This window comes from Pristiophorus japonicus, chromosome 3, assembly GCF_044704955.1.
Source record: "Pristiophorus japonicus isolate sPriJap1 chromosome 3, sPriJap1.hap1, whole genome shotgun sequence".
In the NCBI taxonomy this organism is placed as follows: Eukaryota; Metazoa; Chordata; class Chondrichthyes; family Pristiophoridae; genus Pristiophorus; species Pristiophorus japonicus.
This window is the reverse complement of record NC_091979.1, coordinates 25069502-25081204: the sequence shown is the minus strand read 5'-3', so window position 1 is coordinate 25081204 and position 11703 is coordinate 25069502. Positions and strand designations below refer to the sequence as shown.

General features: G+C 49.6%; 1 pseudogene; it reads left to right on the top strand.

Moving 5' to 3' along the window:
- The first annotated feature begins 9534 nt into the window (after positions 1-9534).
- LOC139260470 (5S ribosomal RNA) lies at positions 9535-9653 on the top strand (annotated as a pseudogene).
- Positions 9654-11703: the final 2050 nt, after the last annotated feature.

Genomic DNA, 11703 nt, shown 5'->3' with positions numbered 1-11703 from the left:
GACGCCATTCCATTCTCCCAGTTTCTCTGTCTCTATCGCATCTGCTCTGATGAAGCGACCTTTCACACTAGTGCCTCTGACATGTCTTCCTTTTTCCTCAACAGAGGATTCCCCTCTGCTGACTGTGTCCACTCTATTTCCCACATCTCTGCTCTCATCCCTTCTCCTCCCTCTCAGAAGCACAAGAGGGTTCCCCTTGTCCTCACCTTTCACCCTGTAAAGTCCTGTCCCTGCAGTACAGATTCACACGAGGCACATACTGAGGTCAAGGCACCTTTATTACACAGCTCTCGAATGCCACACTTGCCTGAGACCTGTCCTTATATACCTGTCTGGGACAGGTATCCAGTGTCTCCTGCAAGTGCACCCCTGGTGGTAAGGTAAGCTTGTGGTTGCAGGTCATCTCTAGTTACAGTCATGTATAGCATGGTAAGATACAGTTATGTACAGTAGTGTGAGATACATGACATCACCCTCCCGCAAGGTCTTATTGTCTTTATAAGTTCAGTCTCTCAGGTGGTCTACGCTCTCACGTGGAGCGTCTTAGTTGTGATTCAGTTGTTTGCCTTGGTGCCTGTTTTTCTTTCGGTGTGATTGCTGGTATCTTGCCTGGGCTGTCTGTTTAGTTCAGTATGATTGTTGGTGTCTCGTCTGGGCTGTCTGTTGGGATTTCCCTTTCCTCAGGCTGTTCCCTCTGCCTGTCCACCAGGTGTGGTGTGAGTTCCACATTGTAGTCTGCTTCTGGTTCAGCAGTGTTGTTGGTAAATCTACTTTTGACTTGGTCTACATGCCGCCGGCAGGTTTGGCCATTGTCCATTTGTAACACCAGTAGCCTGTTTCCTTCCTTGCCTGTTACTGTCCCTGCAAGCCATTTGGGACCCCTGCCATAGTTTAGCACAAACACTTTGTCCCCTATCTGATTCCACCTCCCCCTCGAATTTCGGTCATGGTACTCAGTTAGCTTACGGCACTTTGCCTCAACGATTTCATGCATGTCTGGGAGGATTAATGAGAGCCTTGTCTTTAAGGTCCGTTTCATCAATAGTTGCGCGGGGGGAACTCCAGTCAATGAATGCGGACGAGATCTGTATGCCAGCAGCAGTCGCGACAGGCATACAACGTGGGACCTTGGATTTTGAGCATGCCTTGTTTAATGATCTGCACTGCTCGCTCCGACTGGCGGTTGGAGGCCGGCTTGAACGGTGCCGTCCTAACGTGATTTATGCCGTGGTCACTCATAAAATCTTGGAATTCTGCGCTGGTGAAGCACGGACCATTATCACTGACCAATATGTCAGGAATGCCGTGCGTTGCGAATATGGTTCCAAGGCTCTCCACAGTGGTGGAGGTGGTGCTCGAGTTTAAAATGGTGCATTCGATCCACTTTGAAAATGCATCTACAACTACGTGGAACATTTTGCCTATGAATGGGGCCGCATAGTCTACGTGCACCTGCGATCACGGTTTTGTGGGCCAGGGGCTCAGGGGGGGCCTCCCTGGGGGCATTACTGAGTTGGGCACAAATGGTGCACCGTCGGACGCAGAGCTCCAAGTCCGCGTCAATGCCAGGCCACCAGACGTGGGATCTGGCTGTGGCCTTCATGAGAACGATCCCCGGGTGCTTGCGGTGGAGCTCCCGGACAAATGCCTCTCTGCCTCGCAGAGGCATAACTACTCGGCTGTCCCACATTAGGCAGTCTGCTTGTAGTGACAGCTCATGCATGCGCCTATGGGAAGATGGGAGTCGGTGTCCCTGCTCGTGATAAGTATGTCATCTTGAAATACAACCGTCCCCGGGATGGACTTGAGCAGACTCTCCATGTTGCGCTGGAATATAGCAGCTGCTGACCTGATGCCGAATGGGCATCGATTGTACATGAAAAGGTTTCGATGTGTGTTGATGGTGATGAGTAGCTTAGACTCATCAGTCAGTTCTTGTGTCATATACGCAGATGTGAGATCTAGTTTTGAGAAAAGTTTTCCTCCAGCCAATGTGGCAAATAAGTCCTCCGCTCTGGGCAGCGGGTATTGGTCCTGTAGGGAGACTCTGTTTATGGTAGATTGTAGTCCCCACAGATTCGTACGGATCCATCAGGCTTCATGACTGGGACGATGGAACTTGCCCAGTCACTAAATTCTACAGGTGAGATAATGCCTTCCCGCAGTTCATGTTCAATCTTTTCCTTCATCACATAGGGCACAGCTCTAGCCTTGTGATGGACCGGTCTAGCATCCTGTGTGATGTAGATTTTGACTTTAGCCCCTTTGAAGATGCCCACATCTGGCTGAAAGAGACGTTCAAATCGACTTAGAACTGTTGAGCAGGAGGTCCGTTCCTCTGATGACATGGCGTGAACATCATTCCATTTCCAGTTTAGTTTTGCCAGCCAGCTTCTCCCCAGCAGTGCTGGGAGATCTCCGGGGACAATCCACAGGGGAAGTTGGTTTACTGTCCCTTTGTGTGTGACTGAGAGCATGGCGCTGCCAAGGACTGGGACGATTTCTTTGGTATAGGTCCTTAGTTTGGTGTCGACCCTTGTGAGTTTTGGTCAGTCTCTTTTGTGCGGCCACAGCTGTTCAAATTGTTGAGCGCTCATGAGAGATTGACTCGCTCCCGTATCCAGCTCCATGTTGACGGGTATCCCGTTGAGTAGGACCCTCATCATTATTGGAGGCGTCTTGTTGTAAGAGCAGTGGTCATTGATCGTGTTGACCCGCTGTACCTCTGTGTCCCGGGTACTGTCCCCACCGTCTTCTGGTCCGCTTTCCGACCCTTCCGATTCGTATTCCAGCCGAGCTGCCGTTTTTCTGCACATGTGAGCCAGATGCCCTGTATAGTCGCAGTTTCTGCAAACAGCATGCTGAAATCGACACCCCTTTGATGAGTGCCTTCCCCCACATCTCCAGCACAGACCGCTTCCATTGTTTCCAAAGGATGAGCTGCGCCTGGCTGATCATTCTTGAGCTTCTCTCAGTTTGTAGTTGATTGCTCGCATTGTGGATTGATGAGGTATGAACAGCCGTTCATATGGCCCTTAATGGCTTCTGGCGCCACTGCCTGCTGTTGAGGGCCTGCTCTCCTGTCTTTGTCTGTGTGTTGGGGTAGCGGCTTGTTTCACGCTGTGAACCCCTTGTTCCATTGTTTTGTTAGTTGTCGTACCCGCAGTGTAGATCAACCTCGTTTCTTCTTCTCCTGCCAAGAATATCTGTGCAACCAGTGCTGCTGCCTTGAGGGTCAAGATCTTGGTCTTTATGGGCTTTCGGAATATGCCTGCGTGGCCTATTCCTTCAATAAAAAAAGTCTCTCAGTACTTCTCTCCTTAGTTCATCGGAGAACGCACATAAACTAGCCAACCTCCGAAGTTCCGCCACAAAGTCGGGTATGCTCTGGCCCACACAGCGTCTGTAGTTGTAGAACCTGTGTCTGGCCATGTGTAGGCTGCTCGCTGGCTTCAGGTGGTCTCTTACCAGTGTGCTCAACTCTTCAAACGAATTGCTTGCTGGTTTCTCGGGTCCTTCGTTAAAGCGTATGTTTTCGAGCCACAGCTGGTCAAGAGATGGGCTCTTCTCTTGTCTGTCTTATCGTCGCCTAACCAGTCTTTGGTCACAAAGCTTTGCTGGAGCCTTTCTATAAAGTCCTCCCAATTATCTCCAGCACTATATTTTTCATCTGAGCCGTTGGTCGCCATTCTGTGGATTCCGTAATCCCGTAACTCGTCGCCACTGTAAAGTCCTGTCCCTGCAGTACAGACTCACACGAGGCACATGCTGAAGTCAAGGTCACTCAGGACCTGCTCCTTTATTACACAGCTCTTGAATGCTACACTTGCCTGAGACCTGTCCTTATATACCTGTCTGGGACAGGTATCCAGTGTCTCCTGCAAGTGCACCCCTGGTGGTAAGGTAAGCTTGTGGTTACAGGTCATCTCTAGTTACAGTCATGTATAGCATGGTAAGATACAGTTATGTACAGTAGTGTGAGATACATGACACACCCCACCAGCCTTCACATTCAACGGATCATCCTCCGCTATTTCCGCCACCTCCAGCATGATCCCACCACCAATCACATCTTCCCCTCCCCTTCCCTCTCAGCGTTCTGAAGGGACCGCTCCCTCCGCGACACCGTGGTCCATTCCACAGTCACCCCCAGCACCCCTTCCCCTACCCACAGCACCTTCCCATGCAAACACAGGAGATGCAACTCCCTTCGCACTGTCCAGGGCCCTAAATAGTCCTTCCAGGTGAAACAGCGATTTACTTGTACTTCTTTCAATTCAGTATACTGTATTCACTGCTCACAATGTGGTCTGCTCTACATTGGGGAGACCAAACGTAGATTGGGTGACCGTTTTGCGGAACACCTCCATTCAGTCCGCAAGTATGAGCCTGAGCTTCCAGTCGCCTGTCAATTTAATTCTCCGCTCCACTCCCTCTCTGACCTCTCCATCCTCGGCCTCCTACACTGTTCCAATGAAGCTCAACGCAGGCTCGAAGAACGCCACCTCATCTTTCATTTAGGCACTTTACAGCCTTCTGGACTCAACATTGAGTTCAAAAATTTCAGAGCGTAACCGCTGCCAATCTTTGGCTCCCTACCCACCCCCCTCTTCCCCCTACCTCCCCCAAGCCTAGATTTTCCTTCGCCCTGTCTCCAATGGCAGCTGGTCATTATTCCTCCATTCACACCCTATCTTGACTCATCATCGGCAGTCCCTCGAAATCGACTTGCTTCCACTCTAAAAGTGAGTTCTTAGGTGACTGTACAACCCAATACGTGAATTACAGTCTCTGTCACAGGTGGGACAGACAGTGGTTAAAGGAAAGGGTGGGTGGGGAGCCTGGTTTGCCGCACGCTCCTTCCGCTGCCTGCGCTTGATTTCTGCACGCTCTCGGCAATGAGACTCGAGGTGCTCAGCGCCCTCCCGGATGCTCTTCCTCCACTTAGGGTAGTGTTTGGCTACGGACTCCCAGGTGTCGGTGGGGATGTTGCACTTTATGCAGCGAAGGTTCACCAGACTAATTCCTGGGATGGCAAGACTGTCATATGAGGAGAGATTGGGTCAACTAGGCCTGTATTCACTAGAGTTTAGAAGAATAAAAGGGGATCTCATTGAAACGTATAAAATTCTGACTGGGTTAGATAGACTGGATGAGGGGAGGATGTTTCCCCTGGCTGGGAAGTCTAGAACAAGGGGTCACAGTCTCAGGATACAGGGTAGGAAATTTAGAACCGAGATGAGGAGAAATTTTTTTCACTCAGAGGGTGGTGAACCTGTGGAATTCTCTACCACAGAAGGCTGTGGAGGCCAAGTCACTGAATATATTTAAGAGGGAGATAGATAGATTTCTAGACACAAAAGACATCAAGGGGTATGGGGAAAAAGCGGGAATATGGTGTTGAGATAGAGGATCAGCCATGATCATATTGAATGGTGGTGCAGACTCGAAGGGCCGAATGGCCTACTACTGCTCCTATTTTCTATATTTCTATATTTCTATCAGGGAGGCTTTGAGGGTGTCCTTGAAACGTTTCCTCTGCCCACCTGGGGATCGCCTGCCGTGTAGGAGTTCCGAGTAGAGCGCTTGCTTTGGGAGTCTTGTGTCGGGCATGTGGACAATGTGGCCTGCCCAACGGAGCTGGTCGAGTATGGTCAGTGCTTCGATGCTGGGGATGTTGGCCTGATTGAGAACATTAACGTTGGTGCATTTATCCTCCCAGGGAATTTGCAGGGTCTTGCAGAGTGTGGAAGAAAACGATCTATGTAGTATGGTAAAGGGAAGGGTTAAAATCACTTCTTGCTGATATTGTAGAAATAATGGAGCTAGAGAAAACACTCAAACTTCTTTGTCTTAAGAAAACAAAAACTGATTATCTGTTCCTTACATGAGTCTCCTAAAACTGATTATCGACACAGACAGGGAGAAACTATGCAAGAACAGATAATGTGTGCCTTCCGGGATGACCTTTGTATTCTCGGAGTAATATGATTAATGTTAATGTGTGGAATTTGAAGATAAAACTCCTCTTTTTACTGTATAAATATAGCGCGGGTTTTCCTGTAAAAGTCAGAGTTCTGCCTTAGTATGGACTAAGCGGGCTCTCCGAGATATCTCGTTAGAAATAAACTTTCTCTCAAAGCACGACTCTGAAAGTCTCCGCTGAGTTAATTTAAGCTAAAATTTCCTCGACACAGAGACATCGTTGGTGGTATTTCTCTGGCGATTTGAGGTATCTACTGTATATGGTCCACGTCGCTGAACCATACAGGAGGGCGGGTATCACTACAGCCCTGTAGACCATAAGCTTGATGCCAGATTTGAGGGCCTGATCTTCGAATACTTTTTTCCTCAGGCGACCGAAGGCTGCGCTGGCACAATGGAGGCGGTGTTGGACCTCTTCATCAATGTCTGCCCTTGCTGATAATAGGCTCCCGAGTTATGGAAAGTGGTCCACGTTGTCCAGGGCCACGCCGTGGATCTTGATGACTGGGGGCAGTGCTGTGTGGCGGGGTCAGGTTGGTGGAGGATGTTTGTCTTGCGGATGTTTAGTGTAAGGCTCATGCTTTCGTATGCCTCGGTGAAGATGTTGACGATGGCTTAGAGTTCAGCCTCTGAATGTGCGCAGACGCAAGCGTCGTCCGCGTACTGTAGTTCGACAACAGAGGATGGGACGGTCTTGGATCTAGCCTGGAGGAGACGAAGGTTGAACAGGTTCCCACTGGTTCTATAGTTTAGTTCCACTCCAGCGGGGAGCTTGTTGAGTGTAAGGTGGAACATTGCAGCGAGGAAGATCGAGAAGAGGGTTGGTGTTATGCCGCAGCCCTGTTTGACCCCGGTCCGGACGTGGATTGGGTCTGTGGTGGATCCGTTGGTCAGGATCATGGCTCAAAGCCTCCCTGATAAAGTGCGACATCCCCACTGACATCTGGGAGTCCCTGGCCCAAGACCGCCCTAAGTGGAGGAAGTGCATCCGAGAGGGCGCTGAGCACCTCGAGTCTCAACGCCGAGAGCACGCAGAAATCAAGCGCAGGCAGCGGAAGGAGCGTGCGGCAAACCTGTCCCAGCCACCCCTCCCCTGAGCGGCAAACCTGTCCCACCTGTGACAGAGTCTGTGGCTCTCGTACTGGACTGTTCAGCCACTAAAGAACTCACTTCAGGCGTGGAAGCAAGTCTTCCTCGATCCCGAGGGACTGCCTATGATGATGATGTTGGTCAGGATCGCGGCTTGCATGTCATCATGGAGCAGGCGGAGGATGACGACAAACTTTTGAGGGAAGCCGAAACGGAGGAGGACGCTCCATAATCCCTCGTGGTTAACAGTGTCAAAGGCCTTTGTAAGGTCAAAGACGGCCATGTACAAGGGTTGGTGCTGTTCCCTGAATTTCTCTTGTAGTTGTCGCGCTGTAAAGATCATGTACCTTGTACCCCGCAGTGGACGGAATCGCACTGTGACTCTGGGAGGAGCTCCTCAGCCACAGGGAGAAGATGGTTGTGGAGGATTCTAGCAATGACTTTCCCAGTGGCCGACAACAGCTCTGTAGTTGCCGCAGTCGGTCTTGTCTCCTTTTTTAAAGGTGGTCACGGTTACTATATCTCTGAGATCTCCCGGCATGCTCTCCTCCTTCCAGATGAGAGAGATGAGGTCGTGCATTCGAGCCAATAGTGGCTCTCCACCATACTTTAGTGCCTCAGCGGGGATTCCATCCGCTCCCGATGCCTCGCTGTTCTCGAGCTGATGGATGGCTTGTTCTACCCCGTGCAGGGCTGGGGTTTTGCTGAGATGGTGGCGGGTGGCATGCTGCGGGATGGAGTCGAGGACACTCGTGTCAAAGGTAGAGTCTGGATTCAGGAGATCTTCGAAGTGCTCCTTCCAGCGGGCCCTGACAGCCTCGGTGCCTTGATGAATGTTTCCCCGTTCTTGGCCAGGAGTGGGGGTGGGGCCTTGGGTGTTTGGGCCGTAGGTGGCCTTGACTGCGCTGAAGAATCCTCGCCCATCATGGCTGCTGACTATCTTGAGTAATCTTTTTCTAACTCCTGGCATTACCATTTCAATTTGGGCCATCATCCCTTTGGTCTCTCTAATCTCTCCTGCCTTCCACCCGATCACAGATCTTCCCTTTTGTTCTTTCTTCCCCTCCCCCTTTTCAATGCTGTTAAGAATAAGTTCTTTTTGAACACTCTCCAGTTCAGTCTACACGAAACGTTAACTCTGTTTCTCTCTCCACAGATGCTGCCTGACCCGCTGACATTTCCAGCATTTTCTGTTTTTATTCCAGATTCCAGCAGCCGCAGTATTTCACCTTAGTAATTCATTATCAGCCCCGCCAGGAGGCAGCAGCGGGGGAGTACAGGGAGGTGTATTTCTCTGTCAGCCAGGATAGGGGGCAGCAGCGGGAAGGCGAGAAATGCAGGGAGGCGCAATGCGCTGCCAGCCAGGATAGGGGGCAGCAGCGGGGAGGCGAGAAGTGCGGGGAGGTGTAATTCTCCGGCAGCCGGGATAGGGGGCAGTACCGGGGAGAGAAGTGCAGGGAGGTGTAATTCTCCGTCAGCCGGGATAGGGGGCAGCAGCGGGAAGGAGAGAAATGCAGGGAGGCGCAATGCGCTGCCAGCCAGGATAGGGGGCAGCAGCGGGGAGGCGAGAAGTGCGGGGAGGTGTAATTCTCCGTCAGCCGGGATAGGGGGCAGCAGCGGGAAGGAGAGAAATGCAGGGAGGCGCAATGCGCTGCCAGCCAGGATAGGGGGCAGCAGCGGGGAGGCGAGAAGTGCAGGGAGGTGTAATTCTCCATCAGCCGGGATAGGGGGCAGCAGCGGGGAGGCGAGAAGTGCGAGAACATAAGAACATAAGAACTAGGAACAGGAGTAGGCCATCTAGTCCCTCGAGCCTGCTCCGCCATTCAACAAGATCATGGCTGATCTGGCCGTGGACTCAGCTCCACTTACCCGCCCGCTCCCCATAACCCTTAATTCCCTTATTAGTTAAAAATCTATCTATCTGTGACTTGAATACATTCAATGAGCTAGCCTCAACTGCTTCCTTGGGCAGAGAATTCCACAGATTCACAACCCTCTGGGAGAAGAAATTCCTTCTCAACTCGGTTTTAAATTGGCTCCCCCGTATTTTGAGGCTGTGCCCCCTAGTTCTAGTCTCCCTGACCAGTGGAAACAACCTCTCTGCCTCTATCTTGTCTATCCCTTTCATTATTTTAAATGTTTCTATAAGATCACCCCTCATCCTTCTGAACTGCAACGAGTAAAGACCCAGTCTACTCAATCTATCATCATAAGGTAACCCCCTCATCTCCGGAATCAACCTAGTGAATCGTCTCTGTACCCCCTCCAAAGCCAGTATAGCCTTCCTTAAGTAAGGCGACCAAAACTGCACCAGTATTCCAGGTGCGGCCTCACCAATACCCTATACAGTTGCAGCAGGACCTCCCTGCCTTTGTACTCCATCCCTCTCGCAATGAAGGCCAACATTCCATTCGCCTTCCTGATTACCTGCTGCACCTGCAAACTAACTTTTTGGGATTAGACTACGGCCACACTAGTCTGAAAATGCCCGATCTCGTCTGATCTCAGAAACTAAGCAGAGTCAGGCCTGGTTAGTACTTGGATGGGAGACTGCCTGGGAATACCAGGTGCAGTAGGTAATACTTAGCTTGCTACGTGAAATTTATCCGTCAGTTCCTCGTTAGTATAGTGGTGAGTGTCCCCGCCTGTCATGCCGGAGACCGGGATTCGATTCCCCACTGGGGAGGCAGTTATTTCAATATGTAGAATTTTCCAAAAAGAGTTTCATGCACAAGGACCCCCAGGTCCCTCTGCACTGCAGCATGTTGTAATTTCTCCCCATTCAAATAGTATACCCTTTTTTTGTTTTTTTTCCCCAAGGTGGATGACTTCACACTTTCCGACATTGTATTCCATCTGCCAAACCTTAGCCCATTCGCTTAACCTATCTAAATCTCTTTGCAGCCTCTCTGTGTCCTCTACACAACCCGCTTTCCCACTAATCTTTGTGTCATCTGCAAATTTTGTTACACTACACTATGTCCCTTCTTCCAGGTCATCTATGTATATTGTAAACAGTTGTGGTCCCAGCACCGATCCCTGTGGCACACCACTAACCACCGATTTCCAACCCGAAAAGGACCCATTTATCCCGACTCTCTGCTTTCTGTTAGCTAGCCAATTCTCTATCCATGCTAATACATTTCCTCTGGCTCTGCGTACCTTTATCTTCTGCAGTAACCTTTTGTGTGGCACCTTATCGATGCCTTTTGGAAATCTAAATACACCACATCCATCGGTACACCTCTATCCACCATGCTCGTTATATCCTCAAAGTATTCCAGTAAATTAGTTAATCATGATTTCCCTTCATGAATCCATGCTGCGTCTGCTTGATTGCACTATACCTATCTAGATGTCCCGCTATTTCTTCCTTAATGGTAGTTCCAAGAATTTTCCCCACTACAGATGTTAAACTAACCGGCCTATAGTTACCTGCCTTTTGTCTGCCCCCTTTTTTAAACAGAGGCGTTACATTAGCTGCTTTCCAATCCGCTGGTACCTCCCCAGAGTCCAGAGAATTTTGGTCGATTATAACGAATGCATCTGCTATAACTTCCGCCATCTCTTTTAATACCCTGGGATGCATTTTATCAGGACCAGGGGACTTGTCTACCTTGAGTCCCATTAGTCTGTCCAGCACTACCTCCCTAGTGATAGTGATTGTCTCCAGGTCCTCCCTTCCCACATTCTTGTGACCAGCAATTTCTGGCATGGTTTCTGTGTCTTCCACTGTGAAAACCGAAGCAAAATAATTGTTTAAGGTCTCAGCCATTTCCACATTTCCCATTATTAAATCCCCCTTCTCATCTTCTAAGGGACCAACATTTATTTTAGTCACTCTTTTCCGTTTTATATATCTGTAAAAGCTTTTACTATCCGTTTTTATGTTTTGCGCAAGTTTACTTTCGTAATCTATCTTTCCTTTCTTTATTGCTTTCTTAGTCATTCTTTGCTGTCGTTTAAAATTTTCCCAATCTTCTATTTTCCCACTAACCTTGGCCACCTTATACGCATTGGTTTTTAATTTGATACTCTCCTTTATTTCCTTGGTTATCCACGGCTGGTTATCCCTTCTCTTACCGCCCTTCTTTTTCATTGGAATATATTTTTGTTGAGCACTATGAAAGAGCTCCTTAAAAGTCCTCCACTGTTCCTCAATTGTGCCACCGTTTAGTCTGTGTTTCCAGTCTACTTTAGCCAACTCTGCCCTCATCCCACTGTAGTTCCCTTTGTTTAAGCATAGTACGCTTGTTTGAGACATTACTTCCTCACCCTCAATCTATATTACAAATTCAACCCTACTGTGATCACTCATTCCGAGAGGATCTTTTACTAGGAGATCGTTTATTATTCCTGTCTCATTACACAGGACCAGATCTAAGATAGCTTGCTCCCTTGTAGGTTCTGTAACATACTGTTCTAAGAAACAATCCCGTATGCATTCTATGAATAGAAACAATCCCGTATGCATTCTATGAGGAGGTGTAATTCTCCGTCAGCCGGGATAGGGGGCAGTACCGGGGAGAGAAGTGCAGGGAGGTGTAATTCTCCGTCAGCCGGGATAGGGGGCAGCAGCGGGGAGAGAAGTGCAGGGAGGTGTAATTCTCCATCAGCCGGGATAGGGGG